General features: G+C 47.6%; 1 protein-coding gene and 1 non-coding gene across 3 annotated transcripts in view; one reads left to right on the forward strand and one right to left on the reverse strand.

Moving 5' to 3' along the window:
• The window catches only part of YPEL2 (yippee like 2), a 65626-nt gene that overhangs the window by 26011 nt on the left and 27257 nt on the right, over positions 1–12358 (reverse strand). The window lies entirely within an intron of this gene.
• On the forward strand, positions 7921–7992 carry TRNAE-UUC. The gene has a single exon. It is a non-coding gene; the product is annotated as a tRNA-Glu (tRNA).

Raw genomic sequence — 12358 nt, forward strand, 5'->3', positions numbered from 1 at the left:
CACTGGAATATCACTCAATCATTAAAATATAATGAAATCACACCATGTACAGCAACCTGGATGGACTTGAAGGGCACTACGCTAACTGAAGCAGGTCAGAGAAAGACAAATACCATGCTAATCGCTTATATGTGGAATCTAAAAACATGATGCAAACAAAGTATTTACAAAACAGAAATAGACTCACAGACACAGAAAACAGACGAAAGCTTACTAAAGGGTGGTGGTGAGGGAGCAGGGAGAGATAAGCTAGGAATTTGGGATTAACAGATACATACGAATATATAAAATGGGTAAACAATAAGGACTTACTGTACAGCCCAGAGAACTATACTCAATATCTTACAATAACCTATATATAATGAGGGCTTCCCTCACTCATTCATAGCTCAGCTGGTAAAGCATCTGCCTGCAATGCAGGAGACTCCGGTTAGATTCCTGTGTCAGGAAGATCCCCTGGAGAAGGAAAGGGCAATCCACTCTAGTATTCTTGCCTGGAAAATCCCATGGACAGAGAAGACTGGCAGGCTACAGTCCACGGGGTCGCAAGGGTCAGACACTACTTAGTGACTAAACCACTACCACCAAATAATAAGGACTTACTGTATAGCACAGAGAATGATACTCAAGCTTACAACAGCCTATAACGGAGTGAAAGTGTTACTCGCTCAGTCGTCTCCGACTCTTTAGCCCAAATAGAGTACCTCCTTAAACCTGGTGTCCTAGGAGACTTGTTTCCTTCCCCTAGTAGGGGCTTCCCAGTGACATTCAGACCTACAGAATAGGAATCTCTGGGACCTGGAAACGAGCCATTTTATCCCAGGTTACTCTGATGTACTCTCTGACTTGGGAATCACTGCCCAAGCATCTCCCTTTTCCAAAGCCAGTTTCAACTACTCTCAGGCCAAAGACATGAAGGTTGTAGAAGCCACTTCAATCTCCTCCACTTTTCCCTGGCCTATACCTCAAAACTACATACACCAAAGTCATCTGAATTCTGCAACTCAGTTCTCCCTTGAAAGTAATAGGAAAAAATCCATACATGCAGGCTGCAACTGCCTGCTTAGTGAGTGAGTGAGCTGCTCAGTGAGCGAGCTCAAGAAGCTAGGTATTCACACGAGAGAGAGCATCTCACCCAGCGAACCAGATAACCCAGGTCCCAGAGTACTTTGAGAGGCTTTCATCTCAGAGTCACGGGTGCTGGGTGTTGGCCAGTGATTTATCTGGCTGCCATTTAGCTGACAGCATCGCCAGGAATGGACCGAGCTTGGTTATTAATTACAGCCACTGGCTTAATTATCAGCACTTATTAACTTTATACAATATCAACATTCCTCTTCACACAAAGCTCATAGGCATACAGTTTAGAGCAGTTAGCGAGAAGCTGAGTGGAACCAAAGTCTATTACTCCCTTGCTTGGAAACTATCCCTGGCTCTCCAGAGCATGCAGCATGCAAAACTGCATCTAAACTCCTTCCCTGGCCTTCTGGGCCCATGTGATCCACCCACGCTGACTTCCTGCTTCCCTCTACCTGCCCTCTCCGCCTCTTACCTGTGGTTCTTTAGGCTGGATCTTCTCTGCAATGTCTCTATGCCTCTGCTGGGAATGGACTCCCCTTCCTTGTTCACTTAGTGAACACTAATCTTGCTCTCTGCCCCCGTAAGCAGCCTAAATAATCACCTATTCAAAGCCTGTGTTTCACTACATCCTGTAATAGTTAACTTGTTTCTTTTGCACACTAGATCATGAGCTGCTTCAGGGCAAGAATTTTATCGTGTCCTATTCTGCATCCCCAGTGCCTCATAGAGCAGTACTCAGGCAACGCTGAATGGTCAGAAAGGTCATGTGCCTTATCCAAGGCCACACTCGACATTCAGTGGCAAAGCCAGGCCCTAGGGCAGAGGCGGCCCGGCTCTTCATTCAGGGCTCGTAAGGGGGTGCCAATGACTCGCTGCCCACAGGGCCCCACACTGTTTTCCCATGGAAGTGATGAGACTGTTTGAAACTATGGGCACTGTCTGGCTCGGGCACTGTGTAACCTCTGGTGGGGACCAGCGCACTAGATGGCTGAGGCTGCAGTTTGGCCCGTGCAGAGGAATTCTCTGGCCCCAATCAGACCATGCCACTGAACAGCGTCCATCAACTCCTATACTATCCCTACCAAATGGAGTCCCCCTGTTGATCTGGGACACCTCCTGAAATCACAGTGACCCATTTTTCCAACACCGATCTCGTAACGGTCATTCCAATCATCAACTCAGGGGTCAGCAAACAATCCTCTAGGGCCAAATGGGGCCTCTCACCCGTCTTGTAAATAAAGTGCTACCGGAACACAGTCAGGCTGACTCGTTTATGTATTTTCTAGGACTGCAGACTTGAGGGGCTTCCCAGGTGGCACTAGCGGAAAAGAACCCGCCTGCCAATGCAGGAGACCTAAGAGACACGGGTTCGATCCGTGGGTTGGGAAGATCCCCTGGAGAAGGAAATGGCAACCCACTCCAGTATGCTTGCCTGGAGAATCCCATCAACAGAGGAGCCTGGTGGGTTACAGTCCAGAGCGTCACAAAGAGTCGGCCACGACTGAAGCGACTTGGCATGCACACACATAGATAGAGCTGAGTCCATAAGGCCTGCAAAGCCTTAAGTATGTATTCTCTGGGCTTTACAGGAAAAGTTTTGCTGACCCCTGATCTAGCTGAAGGAACAGGGAGTGAAGACTCCAAACAGGCTCGTCCTGATACCAAGGGACTGGCTGCCCCCACTCTGGAAGTCAGTGGACCAGACTGGCTTTTGCATGATGTCATTGCTTTTTTTAGCTCTGGTTCCAGGCCTGGGATCCAGGAGGAGATTTTCCCTACCAGACACACACACACAGGGGCCCGGGGCACCCAAGCACATGACTTGGCTTGGTTTAATGGTGCTCAAGCAATGTTTATTAAATAAACAGACAAACAAAGGCCTGTGAAGTCCAGCTAGCCTGGGCCCCTAACCCTGAACAAAAGTCCACCCCCCCCACCGTCAGTTTCAAGGTGACTAGTCACACAGGTGTCTGGCAGCAGCCTGGTGACCTAGATTTGTCAGACCTTATCTTATCAGCTTTCCTTCCTCTGTACTTACCCAGCACCGGCCCCCACAGTGCCCAGGGCAGCCTGGCCTGGTGTTCTTATACAGAAGGGGAGAGACTGGGAAGACCTCTCGCCTTCCCCACAGATATACTTTGTTTTTTTTTTTTTCCCTCCTGCAAAGGGGAGGATCAAGATATACGGAGACTTGGAGCTTAGAGGAGCTCCGGGAAGTCTGGTTTTTCTCACTTCCTCTCCCCTTGGGTTTCCTGGGTGAATCTGTCTGGGATGGACCTCAAAGGACTCCTCGGAGCCCCGCCTGCCAAGTGGCACGTCTGACACGTACAGGGGAGGGACCGGCTGTGGGTGAAGCGAGCAAGGCAGCCACTACCCCAGGGCGAGAGAGAGGCCTGATCCTAAGAGGAGACATTCCTCCAGAGACACATGAGGAGGGCAGGCCTGGTTCAGTGGCCACCTCATACCGCCAGTGAGAGCCCAGGCAGCAGTTTTACAGCTCGGGTCCACGCTGCAGAGGGGAGCCGGGGCAATCAGAGGGTGAGCTGGACACATTTGGCATCTCTTGAAAACCCGGCAAACGGGACAGAAGATGATATGGAAATGTTGGCTTCTCAGCTGCTCCGGACAACCCTCAGGATGGAGTTCCCCACTTGTGCTGCTACCGGCTGCTTCTTCAGACGGTGGGCTTGTTAGGAATCAAAGGATTCTGGGTGCAAGCTGGGTGAGGGCAAGGCATACGTCTACGTGCCACTGTCTCCCCAGTATCTGACAGGTCGGGGGAGCTCACTGAACTCCAAACCAGCAGGGCTTACTTAGTACAGGAGGTTTCACACCAAGACATTTTGCTTTTCTGTGTGTCCCGGGCGTGTCCGACTCTTTTCGACCCTATGGACCACAGCCCGTCAGGCTCCTCTGTCCATGGGATTCTCCAGGCAGGAATCCTGGAGTTGGCTTGCCATTTCCCCAGCCAGGGGATATGCTTCTCTGAGCACGTCATTCGTAAGAGCTGAAGTTACAGTGAAGGCTCTTGGTGGAACCAGTCCTAACAGGGAAGAAAAGGAATTTCCCGGGCCCTCCAAAGGTAGAATATTTCCCTTTTGACAACTGTAAACTGTCCCTTCAAAAACCCAAAGGCTTTAGGAGTGAGGGGTAGGGGAGAGTCAGGGCCATCTGCGCTGCCCCCTGTCATCACTGTGGTCTGGAGGGGAGGGAGGTGATGGACTGATGAGATGTTTTTCAAAGCAGCTGGCAGAGCCGTCTCCTCCTCTCTTCCTCCCCACCTCCTCCTCCTCTGAGTCACTGTCCAGCCACCAGCAATAGGCAGGGAGGGGAGGGAATCCGGAGCTGAGGTTCTCCTTGGCAAGACAGCCCTGACCCCAGAGATGATACTCTGGGTCACTGGGTCAAATCCTCCCCTGGGGAGCTGGCTGAGTGCTTTGGAAAAAAAAAGGTACCAGAGATGGTTTTCTTGGTTTTGTTTTTGAAAGATAAGAAAAACAGCATCTCACCCTACCCCCACTGTGAAGCATCACAAGGTGAACCAAACTGATGAGCAATTCTGAGCTGCTGCTCACACACTGAGGCCCCGAATTCTCCCCCAGCTGCTTGGGCTGCTGCTGTTATCGTGGTAGTTCGAGGTCTCTGAAACTGCCTGATGTGTGGTTCACAGGCAAAATCACACCACCGTGCAGATTGGAGGGGAAGGGGGCAGGGGGCTGGTTTTTCTGTTTAAACTCTAGAGAGGCCTCCCAGCTACCTGCAGGTAAACCCCACCAAGGGCAGGATGGAAGCTGCTGCTGCGGCTGTCAGCCCAGCACCGTGACAGGTGACAGCGACAGGACCTGCATCTCTTTCTGTTTGGTTTTTGCTTAGGGCTTCCCCGGTGCCTCAGATGGTAAAGAATCTGCCTGCAATGCTGGAGACCTGGGTTCTATCTCTGGGTCTCAGAGTTTTCCCCTGCAGGAGGAAATGGCAACCCACTCCAGGATTCTTGCCTGGGAAATCCCATGGACAGAAGAGCCTGGCGGGCTAGAGTCCACGGGGTGGCAAAGAGTGGGACACCACTGAGCAATTAACGCTTTCAGTTTGCTTAGTGATGTGCAGATAACATTTACCGAGCATTTCTGACAGGTCAGGCACCATGAAAAGTACTTTATACTGATCACCTCACTTAATGTCCACAAAACAATCTTAGAGACATCTAAGATGAACATGATTCCCATTTTCCCAATGAAAGCACCGAGACACGCAGGAGTTGCTTAGCTACATAACTATTTAGGTGAGGAGGCCAGGTTTGGACCTGGGTAGCCTGACTCAAATGTTACACTGTTAACCACTGAGTTATGTTGCCTCGCATCTTCTCCCGCTGCTGTCTTATTAATAGAATCAGAAGATGGGGAAGGTGGAAGGAAACTTCTGATCTAATGCCTCGTTTGGATGGATGAAGAAAAAGGAGAGCCTGAGAGAACAGTCTTGCCCAAGATCGCACAGCCTGATCCTGTCCTCCCGGCTGCCAGCGCTCCAGGGCTGCCTCTAGCATTTTCGAGTGCCAGTTATGTGGAAGGTGGTAGGTGGTGTGTGTGCCGGGGAGGAGGTGGCAAAGTGCAGAGCCAAGAGGCACTCGGTTTCTCCGGGCCTTGGTTTCCTAACCTGTAACATGATGAGTAGAACTAGAAAAACCCTGATTGAAAGCCTCTAATACTCGGAGAGTCTATGACTCCACGTCATTTAGAATCTTATTAGGAAACCAGAGGATTACACGTAAAAGTACAGGTTAACCACAAAAATATAGACCATATTATTACAAGACAGTCATGACTAATTGCTGAATGAACAACCAGGCAGCGAGTACTACTGATGTTCAGTGGAGGGAGAGGATCCTATAGTCAAGGAAGACATCCTAGAAAATACGTAAGCTGGTATTCAAGAATGAGCAGACGCTAGAGAAAAAGGATTCTCCAGGCGAGAAGAATGACAGGAGGGGGAGAGGAATCGGACTGACCACCAACATTAGCAAGACCCAGAAAATAGTCAGTGGTAAAGGAGCTACCTAGGTCAAACTATGGTTAAGAGGGCAGAGACTCATCTAGACCTGTATCCCATTTTGGACTACCCCATCCCCTTAGGCAAGTCACTTAATTCCCCCCTTGAAGAGCTGTTGTAAAGTAAGGAGTCCCAAGCACATAGTAGATCCTCAATAAATAATAGTTAACAGCAACAATGTAGATTTCCATCCTGTGTTTTTTAGGTCACCAATACAACCTCATCTGTACCATTCTTGTGCCCTCCTTTGTGAGCCTGACATTTCCATGCACCCCAGAGATCACAGGCTCCCTGAATGTTGTGATCTTTGTAGACGACTTCTCCCTATCCCTAGCACCCAGCCTAGGCCTGGCATGTCATCTGAAACACACAAAAATATTACTGAAGTGAACAATCAGCATATGATGGTGGATTCCAGTCAGGTCCCCAAATACAAACGACCAAAGAAGCAATGGCAGCTTTACCATTACAGAGACCTCGGGAGTGTGGGCGCTCCAACAAAAAAACATGGGGATGGGGTTCTGCATCCACCGCCTGCTTCCCAGGGAGAGTGCCCTGATGAAGAGTTTGGATTTTCACGAGGAACAAAGCTTGCAATCACTGGTGTCATTCTTGAAGGCCAACACACAAATGCACAGACCAATCTTAGGATTGGAACCTTACAGGCATCTGCAAACCACAGAGTTAATTTTCAGGGTACGCCTCATAGCTCAAGTCAACATTTCCTTTTGGTATTTAAAGCAACCACACAGAAAGGACCGCACTTGAGCAGATTTGTGCTCCAGCTGCCTGCAGTCTGCAGCAAACAACACAAGATGATTCACTCGACTTGATCTCCAGCAGCTCCTTTCATAATAAATTGGTGAGCAATTCTGCTTATGCCCAGATCATTAATTTTCACAGAGTATAGGACAGGTCTGCCTTCCATCCAAAGAGGGTGACTTCCCGAACTCAATTCCTCTTGTTCATGGCTATAAACGATAGAGCGAATTTTTCTAAGCCCTAGAATGCTCACAGCTCTTTCCCAAGCAGTGGTCAACAGTCTGCACCGGATCACCACGTACACGAACCGCCTGCAGACCACTGCGGTGCGTGTGCACGCGTTTTCCCACGTCTAGTTTCTTCTTCAGTAGTTCAGCTGCGACACCATGATATCTGCCCCCTGAAAGCCAGGCTCTGGTCAGATCATTACTTGCTCAAAAGCCTTCAGTGGCACCCAACTGCCAGCAGAATAAAGTCCCAACTTCTCCCAACAACCTGGCTTCAGCTGTATTCACATAGTTTCTCATTATGTTACCCAAAAGGATGGCTCCTCCCCAACACTCAGGGCCTTTACCTCTTTGTTCACAATGCTCCTTTTACGAGTCCCTCCCCATCCACTTCCACACGCCTAAGTTCTTGCTTCAAGGGACATCTCAGTGTCACTCCTACCAAGTCTTCCCAGAACTTTTGTTTCTAGAAAGATAAGACCTCAAGGGGTTTTTTGATCAAGGATCCTTAGAGAACCTAATAAAAGCAATGGAACCCTCCCTAGAAAAATATACACATATGCAGAATTAAACATACAATTTCAGGGACCCCAGATGTAGAGCCCCTTATTCTGTCTTTCTCTGAGAGAACTAACAAGTTATTTGCACAGATATTCACTGGAAATTGGCCAGTAGTTAAGAGCTGTGCCAGGGGCTAGAAACACAAAGATGACATCACAATCATCTCCATGAGTAGTTCACAGGCTACTGGGAGGTATAAATCATTACACTATGATAAATGTTTCAAGATAAACATAAGGTGTGGGATTCCCTGGTGGTCCAGTGGTTACGACGTGGCACTTTCACTGCTGGTGCCCAGGTTCAATCCCTGGCCAGGGAGCTAATATACCATAAACTTTGAGGCACAGCCAAAAGATGAGAGAGAGAGAGCACCTAAGATAAACATAAGGTAAAAGACAGTTATTCTACTGTATCTGAAGAGGACTGGTCCACCTCACAGATCAAAAAAATCCACCTCACTGATCCAAATTCAAGGATGCTGAAGTTCCTTATATAAAAATGGCACAGTATTTGCATATAAACTAGTAGATTCAAGGTGGAAACTATGATAAGGAGTTTGGGGACTTCTCTGGTGGTCCAGTGGTTAAGAATTTGCCTTCCAATGCAGGGGACACAGGTTCAATCCCTGGTTGGGGAGCCAAGATCCCATGTGCCTTGTGGCCAAAAAAATAAAATGTAAAACAGAAGCAATATTGTGACAAATTCAATAAAGACTCTAAAGATCTTCCGGACCCAGGAATTGAACCAGGGTCTCCTGCATTGTAGGCAGATTCTTTACCAACTGAGCTACGAGCCACCAGGGAAGCCTGCTATATACATATAATTTGTTAAATTGTTCTAAGGGGGAAAAAAAAGGGGGGGGGGGTGAATGACTTATCTGCCTGCCAATGCAGGAGACGCTGGAGATGCAGGTTCAGTCCCTGGATTGGGAACACTCCCTAGAGTAGGAAATGGCAACCCATCCCAGTATTCTTGCTTTGAAAATTCCAGGGAGAGAGGAGCCTGGCAGGCTATAGTCCATGAGGTCGCAAACAGCTGGACACGTGCATACATGCGCATGCACGCATGCACACACACACACACACACCCCATAACTAGTACCGTGCGCCACCACCCCACAATACATATTTCGTATTCATGCAATAACAGAACACAGCCAATGAAACAGATGACCGAGTTACAGGCACAGCCCCCACTGCCATCACCCACGTGTACCAGAGGCCTCTGATATCCAGTGAAGGTGGTCCCAACTCTGAACAATTATGCTATACAAATTATACCAGCCTAACTTATGATTTATCTTACCCTGAATTGATTCAATCTCTGCCTCATGGGGAGAAGATACAGAAAGAGATTATTCCACCAAGAAACACTATAACCACATTCCTTTGTTTGGAGATTTGCTGTATAGACATGATTCACCTGTCACCCCTTCCTGGGTGGTCAACAGCTCATCTGCAACTCCACCCCCCCCCCCCCCGCGCGGGGGGGCGGGCGCCCCCAGGACTAACACTTCATTAGCAGGAGATTAGCGCTTTCAAAGATCAAATAGTTGAGCAAAAGAAGCTTTAGGTTGGATATGTGATTCTCTTTACAAAAGCAAAATTGATTCTGTCTTTAAACTGGGGTATTGGTGTATGCTGGAACACTTCCATAATTTATCACTTCTGCCTTTACTGCGCCTCAGAAATGCTCTTTAGGAAACTGACAAACATGTGACAGTGTTTTGCAAACATTGCAAAAGAAGCAAAGGCACCTGCTATTTGGCATGGGTCCCGAAATGGCGATTGTTCTCAACCTTTTGTTTCTTAAAACCCATCAATCACTCTGGTCCTGGGTCTCCACGATTTTAGAAACAAAAAAGGACATTTTTAATGAGACAGACATTTACATGTTTATATGCAATCTGCCTCTTCCCCCTCCTGCTAGAATGAATTTACTAAATTTGTTTTTTTTTTTTGTCAAAAATAACTGTCATCCCTGGATACCAAAACTGCTCAACTAATAAAATTACAATTGGACATATTTTGCAAATTAGGTAAGCTCACAGAATTATCTTCAAGACCCATGTTTTACTGCATGTGTTCTTTAGGAATTATGCCATTTAATGTGACATAGCGGTCACTAATAAAACTAATGCAATCCACTGCTCATTATAACATTTTCCAGGGCACGGAGAGAAAAAGAAATGTGTATTCTTTTTTTGTTTTTTAGAAATTCTGTTCCTGTATTTATTTTTCACATGAGGTTTTCAGGACAAAAATAACTGCATTAACATTTTGGAAAGTTAGTTTTATTACATGTTGAAGACAAGCTGGCGGGTGGTGGGAACGAAGAGAGACATGTCCGTGACAGGTAGAGCTATAGGACTGGATGGTACCCTGCTTTTGTCCACAGTCTCTAAGTTGTCCCTGTGTTTTGGGAGTCACTGGTGTAGGATGCTAGTGCCGAGAAGTGGCGGTTGGGTGAGTGGGCCTCTCAGCTGCCACCAGGTCAATACAGGACTTCAGAGCATCCTTCTCCCTGCCACTTTTCTCAGTGATGCTGCATGTAGTGTCTAGGCAGGAAGGAAAAACCCCAAGGCCACCACTGTGAGCCCAAAGGAACCCCACAGGGAACAAAAAGAATCTGCCTCCTAATTAGGCTTGCAGCCTCACACGGAGGCCCAGCTGCTCACATGCAGAGCAGTGGAGGGGGGTGAGGTGGAGACTGGGCTGGTCACGGAGTTACCAGCTTCTGACACCTTCCCTTTAAGGACTCAGGGCGCTTAGAGCAACCTATGTCCTGGAATGAAGTCAATGTGCCCAAAGTGGGTTCACGGGAGATTAGTCCAATTCACCGTTCTTAAGTGGCCTCCTTGCCAGGCCAGCCAAGGGCTAGCAGGAAGGAGGTGAGGGAAGGACGAAAGAGTTTTTCAGGAAAGGCTTTGTGAAGATCCAGGTTGCCGGAATAGATAGTACCCACTGAAGTGAGCATTAGATTGTTTTCACTGGGGGGGAAAACTGCTCTGATGGAAACTATTATTATTTTATAACCAAAGTATATTTTTATACTGTGACTTGCACCATTAAGTGAGAAACAACAGCGTGAGCAATTCCTCGTGCCAACTCAAAATACCTATGAGTGCAAACACTTCAGCATTTAGACCACAACACCCCCTAAGAAAGCAATTGTAGGAGGCCTCAGCACATTCCCTAGATAGCTCTGTCATCAATTCAAAAAGCAGCACCCCCTCCCGGCAACCCCACCCCCACCCCCAGCATCCTACAGAGCAAATGCTGTTACCTTTCTGCCAACACACACAGCTTTGCTGTCCTCTTCTTAGCCTTGCAAATCCAACTCCTGTGCTCCACGTTCTAATTCAAAACTATCTTGGTATAAAGTCAATTTGCTTAGTGTCAGGCAGTAACAATCCTGTCCACCCATCTCCTTGCCTTTTAGGTTTTTTTTTTTTTTTGGATATCAAGGCCAAGAGAAGCAAAGGGACAATTTTATATTTGCATAGAGCTTTGTGATTTGCAAACCACCCACACATCCATGATCTCATTCAGTCTCAAAACAACCTAATGAGGTAAACCTGCTCCCCCGACACTCAAATAAGGCAGGGCTACCTCCTAGGGCTGTTAGGGCCACGGCACGAAGTAAGCACGCAACAAGTGCTAACTACTAGCCATAGACACAGCAAATATTACTCATTTTATTGGTGAGAAATTGAGACTCAGAGGTTGGACAGCTGATTCCAGGCAATGAGGCCTCTAGGAATCTAGAGAGAGCTGGGAAGACAGAAAGCCTAGTGCAGGAGTCTTTCCACCACCGTATCAATACGGACCCTAATTGTTTAAAACCTGACAACCACACATCTCCATGGAGGCTTAGCTACGTTGATAAGAAGGAAGCCTGAAGTCCCGATTCTGTTCCCAGCTCTCTGCTAGCCCCGGAGCTTTAGTTCTCTGTACCTTTGTGTCGCCTTCTCCATAATGAAGGCAGACTCACTTAAAACAAAACAAAAACCCAAACAATGGAATGTCAAGCTTCCAGATGAAAGGCTCTATTACAAGGACAAAGTATCATTTAATTACACTGCTGCTCCAGTTAGTTGCTTCCCAGCTCCTAACTCCCACTGGGTGGATTCTGAAACCACAGAGGAGATTATGTCAAGAGGGGAGAACAGGAGAAACATTCTCTCCCTGAACTTTCTTAAATGGAAGAGAGAAACAAAATGAAAAGAAAGGCCTATTTTCCAGGGAGGGGGCTGGGGCAATGATCTTTCCGTTAAGCGGACTTGCATAAGAAATCTATAGATTATTTAACACCGGGGGTGGCTGTGGAATGAAATAAAGGAATCTTTGTGCGATGCCAGCCACAGTTCCCTCGCTCTCCCCGCAGTCAGGAATTTAACCCAGCTCTTTAAATCATCAAGCCCCAATGCGCCCCATCTGTGCACCGGTTGTAGCCAATGAAACTGAAGCCTGTGCTGACTTTGGCCTGGACTTGTGAAGGAGGCTTTCTACCCCAAAACCGGGCAGGAAAGAGGACATCAAGTCTTTTTTTTGCTCATCACTTGTCTTCTCCCAAGGCTCAACAAGAGCCATCCCTCTGTTTATTTGATCATTTATTGAGCTCTTGACGTGGGCCGGTTCTGACCCAGAAATACAAAGCTCGTAGGATACGGCTCCAGGAGGAAA

Source organism: Oryx dammah, unplaced genomic scaffold, assembly GCF_014754425.2.
Source record: "Oryx dammah isolate SB20612 unplaced genomic scaffold, SCBI_Odam_1.1 HiC_scaffold_8, whole genome shotgun sequence".
Classification (NCBI taxonomy): domain Eukaryota; kingdom Metazoa; phylum Chordata; class Mammalia; order Artiodactyla; family Bovidae; genus Oryx; species Oryx dammah.